At 43.1% G+C, this 6,252-nt stretch overlaps 1 pseudogene; it reads right to left on the bottom strand.

Annotated features, from left to right (window-relative positions):
- Nucleotides 1-77: 77 nt before the first annotated feature.
- On the bottom strand, nt 78-190 carry LOC114239082 (U6 spliceosomal RNA; annotated as a pseudogene).
- Between the last annotated feature and the right edge of the window lie 6,062 nt (nt 191-6,252).

The raw sequence follows: 6,252 nt of genomic DNA, 5'->3' as shown, positions 1-6,252 counted from the left end.
CACTAGAGGGCGGGCTGTCTACACGATCAGGAACAATGACCTTGAGTTACTTTATCTTACACAAACTTTTTTTTTTTTTAAATATGGAATGCTTCATGAATTTGCATGTCACCCTTGTGCAGGGGCCAAGCTAATCTTCTCTGTATCGTTCCAATTTTAGTATTTGTATGTGCTGCCGAAGTGAGCACACACAAATTTTTTTTTTTTTTTTTTAATTAAACCTTTCTTACAACGCTTCTTAATTTTATTTATTTTTGGCTGTGATGGGTCTTCGTTTCTGTGCGAGGGCTCTCTCTAGTTGCGGCAAGTGGGGGCCACTCTTCATCGCGGTGCGTGGGCCTCTCACTATCGTGGCCTCTCTTGTTGCGGAGCACAGGCTCCAGACGCGCAGGCTCAGTAATTGTGGCTCACGGGCCCAGTTGCTCCGTGGCATGTGGGATCTTCCTAGACCAGGGCTCGAACCCGTGTCCCCTGCATTAGCAGGCAGATTCTCAACCGCTGCGCCACCAGGAAAGCCCCCCAATTTTTTTTTTTTAACATTTTTTTGATGTGGATCATTTTTAAAGTCTTTATTGAATTTGTTACAATATTGCTTCTGTTTTATGTTTTGGCTTTTTGGCCTCGAGGCATGTCTCGTGAGGCATGTGGGATCTTAGCTCCCTGATCAGGGATTGAACCCACACCCCCAGAAGGCGAAGTCTTAACCACTGGACTGCCAGGGAAGTCCCCACAAATATGTTTTGATAGGACTCATTAAAGCCTTAAAAAAAATTAATTAATTAAAAAAATATATATATATATTTTTTAATTTGAAATTTATGGGACTTCTCTGATGGTCCAGTGGTCAAGAATCCGCCTTCCAATGCAGAGGATGCAGGTTCAATCCTTGGTTGGGCAACTAAGCCTGCCCGCCACACCTACTGAGCCCACATGCTCTGGAGCCTGTGTACCACAACAAGAGAGCCTGCCTGCTGCAACGAAAGATCCCACATGCTGCAACTAAGACTGGATGCAGCCAAAAAATAATAATAATAATATAATAAAATAAATAAATAAAATTGAAATTTATTCTATGTATATTCTTTTATAGGCCAAACAAATTTCTTTGATTGAAAGCATAAGCAACAATATGAAATAAAGTAAATGCTTAGTTAAAACATTTTGAGGTTACTAATAAGGACCTACTATATAGCACAGGGAACTCTACTCAATACTCTATAATGACCTATATGGAAATAGAATCTAAAAAAGAGTAGATATACATATATGTATAACTGATGCACTTTGCTGTACAGCAAAAACTAACACAACATTGTAAATCAACTATACTCCAATAAAAATTAATTAAAAAACATTTTGGGGCTTCCCTGGTGGCGCAGTGGTTGAGAATCTGCCTGCTAATGCAGGGGACATGGGTTCGAGCCCTGGTCTGGGAAGATCCCACATGCCGCAGAGCGGCTGGGCCCGTGAGCCACAATTACTGAGCCTGCGCGTCTGGAGCCTGTGCTCCGCAACAAGAGAGGCCGTGACAGCGAGAGGCCCGCGCACCGTGATGAAGAGTGGCCCCCGCTTGCCACAACTAGAGAAAGCCCTAGCACAGAAACGAAGACCCAACATAGCAATCAATCAATCAATCAATTAATCAATAAAAAAAAATAAATCTAAAAAAAAAAAAAAATCCAACGCTAAAAAAAAAAAAAAAAAACATTTTGAAGATTATTTACATAGTCGTTTGGCATTTTAAAAAATATATGCAAACACATTTTAACTAAAGTGATAACATTTAGCATATAAGTATTTTACTACAATTTGATAATTAATTAGCTGAACTGAAAATTCAGCTAATGATTCATTTAAAAGCAATTTAGAGGGCTTCCCTGGTGGCACAGTGGTTGAGAATCTGCCTGCCAATGCAGGGGACACGGGTTCAAGCCCTGGTCTGGGAAGAGCCCATATGCTGCGGAGCAACTAGGCCCGTGAGCCACAACTACTGAGCCTGCGCGTCTGGAGCCTGTGCTCCGCAACAAGAGAGGCCGCGATAATGAGAGGCCCGTGCACTGCGATGAAGAGTGGCCCCCACTTGCCACAACTAGAGAAAGCCCTCGCACAGAAACGAAGACCCAACACAGCCATAAATAATAAATAAATAAATAAATAAAATTAAAAAAAAAAAAAAGCAATTTAGAGAGTCACCATAGCCAGGTGTTGTCTGGGTCTCTCTGGCTACTGAAATCTCAAGATTGTCTTGGGCCCCCTTTGCAAGTTTTGAGGGATTAGCCAATCAATACTTATTAGATGCTCAGTACTTTCTAAGCAGGTCACACTGACTGTTCTGAACTGGTTCACCTGCCTTTCGGGGCCCTTAGAAGTTGACCCTTGTGTCTGAGCAACCTGCAGTCTGGAGTTTATCTTTGCTCCGCTTGGACACAGGGATGGGCAATTACAGGACACACATGAAGTCCTGCCTACACCTCATTTCAGCTGTTTTGACTACCTGCTAATTCTCTGTTTTAGTGGAAAACCTCTTAGCTCTGTTGGAAAACAGATCAGCTCAAAGCAAAACGACCTATTATTATTTTAAGAAGCCTCACGTCATTTTTGAGCAACTACAATCCACACCTACAAACAGATGTGTCCTATCCTGAGAGGTGATTGGTTGGCCAAAGGAAGAAGCAGTACTTTGGGTATTTTTCTCAGGAAGAGGAGAGCACAGTTCTGGGAAAGTCAATCATAAGAAATTGTGCAGTATCAGTGCAAACTCTGACCCTGAGAACCTTTCTTGTTAGTTTGCTGTTGTCCAAGTTTGGACCCATTTGAAGTCCTGGTTGGCATCTACATGCTCTTTTTCAACAACCCACATTTTGTTGAAAGTGGAACCAATGTTTAGGAAGACTGGTGGTTCATTCTCTAGTGGTAGATTTTTTCTGTATTCCATGTTCCCCCTTTAAGTGTAATTTCCGAGAAGAGAACTTTATTGCTAACTAGTACTAATTACTTTTAAAATACCCTGAAGCTTCCAAAAACTTTCTTTCTCTAATTGTTTCAGCTGTTTTCACAGATGCCATTTTGTTCTTAAGATTAGGCAACACTTCATGTGAATCTGGTTACTTTCATAATTATGACATCATTACGTTCAAGATTTAAGTGGGTTGTAAAATATTATAGCTAGTCAGTAACTAAGGACACCTAGAAGCAAGGTCATCTTAATTAAGAAGGAGAACAAAAAGAGGCACAGGGTATTAACTGAGAAATAGAGAAGTCAGACAGATGGACTTCAAAATGTCAGGTTTATTGTTGGTAAGTTCGGGCTTGGACAGAGCATCTTACATGTGTGCCCATAATGGACTTGCTACTATGTCACCCCTGATTAGATCAGCCCATCCTGCCACTGGCATAGCCAGACAACCTCTGGGCTTCCCTTCAGGTAACTACTTGGCACAGACCAGGCCAGGAAGCCTGTGCCACTTGTGCTGTTTCCTCTGTGGAGCCCAACTCCAGGATACAATGTCTGTGGTCCCTGGAGCTGTGTAACCCGGCAGCCCTGCACGTGTCCTGTGGATAAGCTGGGATTTGCTGTCTTGCACCAGTGAGGTCGGAAAGGGGAGGAAAGAGAGCGAAGCCTTAATGCTTTCGCCACAACTTGGATTCTCCCGTGTGTCAAATAACCCACTCCCACTTGGGAGGGAGTGTTACTCTGGCAGAAGTCCCTCCCCTTCCCACCAAAAAAAAAAAAAAAAAAAAATCAAGGAGGGAATGCATAAGAGAAGTAAGTAAAAGACAAGAGCATAAAGATCCAAATAAATGATTTATGTAGATTATAATTAAACCGTGGGTAATTATTAGTCAAATCCATTTTACCTGCCTTCGCTAATCAAGGTCATTTTAAGACTTGCACATCCTCCAAGCAGCAGGCAGCCGAAGCAATAAGATGTTTGTCCAAGTTATTTTCCAGGGACTTGGAGTCAGCTGTGTCTAGTTGGAGATGAGCTGGATAGGACCAAGTTGAAGTGGTTAACACTGGTTAGGACCACCAACCCTCCAACCGGGCGTGCGTGAGTGTCCAGTCAGTGATGTTTTGATGTCAGAGGGCCAAAAACTCCACCCTCAGACCATGTTAAGCACCTCCAGTTTTTTTTGTTTTTTTTTAAAATAAATTTATTTATTTATTTATTTATTTATTTTTGGTTGTGTTGGGTCTCCGTTTCTGTGCGAGGGCTTTCTCCAGTTGCGGCGAGCGGGGGCCACTCTTCATCGCGGTGCGCGGGCCTCTCACTCTCGCGGCCTTTCATTGCAGAGAACGGCTCCAGATGCGCAGGCTCAGTAGTTGTGGCTCACGGGCCCAGTTGCTCCGCGGCATGTGGGATCTTCCCAGACCAGGGCTTGAACCCGTGTCCCCTGCATCGGCAGGCAGACTCTCAACCACTGCGCCACCAGGGAAGCCCCACCTCCAGTTTTGAATGTGCAGAGGCCTTCATAGAGCGATGACGATTACCACACCTTTTCCCAAGCACTTCCCTCATGCTCCCCTCGTTCCTTACCCCTCAGACCATCCTGCTTCTTTATTCTTTACCTCCCAAATACCCCAAGGCCTTTGCACCCCAAAGGGGGAGGATGGTCTGAGACTTGTTCTCCCATCTCCTCACTTGACTGCCTTGTGAATAAACCTTCTCTTTGCTGCAAAACTTGGCAACTCAGTGTTTTGGCTTGCTGAGTGTCAGGCAAAATGAACCTGGTTCAGTAACAATAGTAATAATTTCCCTAGCTCTGTTTCCTTCCTTCCTCCCTCCCTCCCTCCTTTTCTTCCCTTCTTCTTTTTTTCTTTATCTTCATCTATTCAGCCATTCATTTAATAAAATTAAAGATATAATTCACATCAAAAAGCAAAATTTTGAAGTAGACTGTAAATACTCTTTTTGGGCAAACGTTGGCCACCTCTCTAACAGAGAGGACCAATGGTGAAGTATAAAGTTCACTGATTTAAGAATCAGGTTCTATCAAAATCCTTGCCTCGTGGTGGGCTCTGGATTTCTCTGTGTCCTCATCTAAGAATGAGAAATTATTGGAAGAAATAATCTCAACTCTTACTCCCAGCTCTAAATATCTGTGATTATTATTCATGTATTCTCATCAAGCTTCAACATAGTTTGAGTCAATCTGTAAAATAACACAGCCACCTTATGTCTTGTATAGAGTTACTGAACAGGTCAAATTAGTTAATACAAACGAAAATGATTTATTGAGCCATAGAGCACAATGTAATTGGAAGGTAGACCAACAACCTCTTTTAAAAAATTCAGACTAAACTAAAATGATTGTTTTAGGCTCATATAACATAGGCAGCAAAAGTAGGCATTGAATCCAGACTTCAAAATCTTTCATGAAAAAGATCAACCTTGAATATAATACGAAGAATTTATATCCCATTTAACCTCATCATGAAATCAGAATTTATCAGAACAGACCAGCACCACAAAAACTTAATTATTGATCAGGATGTATATAAATACCAAATGCATTCTAGAATTTCCATGACACCCAGCATGGTTCTTCTCTTGCGTCCAGGGAGTTCAGTCTTGGAACAGCTCATTTATCAGCAAACGTATGTTGGGCAGCCTTGTGTTCCACACACTGAGGTTCTACGGACGCTGGGGGGAGACAGAATAGATGGTCCCTGCTCTGTAGGAGCTCCTGTTACATTCCAGGGGGAGGAAAGTGGACACCACGCAAGTAAGTACCTAAGCAAGAACATATCAGAGCGTGAAAGCTGTTACAAAGAAAATAAAACGGGATAAGGGGATTGCCTGTGTTTTGGAAAGTGGGGGCCGCTTTAGGCTGGGTGGCCAAGCGAGGCCTCTCTGAGGAGGGGACGTCTATCTAACACGATCCCTGAGAGCAGGGCCCAGTGCAAAATGGAAAGGTGAGGCCCCTCGGTTCAAAAATGAAGAATTTCAAGACGCCAACAGCGGAGCATTAAACCAATACGGGGCCGTAGGGATCAGGGGGTGCAGAGCTCATGCGCAAGAAGCAAGCCCTGCCTGAAAGATGGAATAGCAAGTGCAGGGTAGGAACAAACCCTGCACATTTGAGGAACTGAAAATAGACACATGTGGCAGAGGGCAGCGAGAGGAAGGGGAAGTAGGGTGCTAAGAGGCAGAAAGTGCGGATCATGTAGTATGGCAGGGCCAGACATGAACAATTATTTTTAATAACAGGATCACTGTGTAGGATTTACAAAGGGCAATGATATGGTCT

Source organism: Balaenoptera acutorostrata, chromosome 13 (genome assembly GCF_949987535.1).
Source record: "Balaenoptera acutorostrata chromosome 13, mBalAcu1.1, whole genome shotgun sequence".
NCBI lineage: Eukaryota > Metazoa > Chordata > Mammalia > Artiodactyla > Balaenopteridae > Balaenoptera > Balaenoptera acutorostrata.
This window is presented reverse-complemented; position numbering and strand designations above follow the sequence as displayed.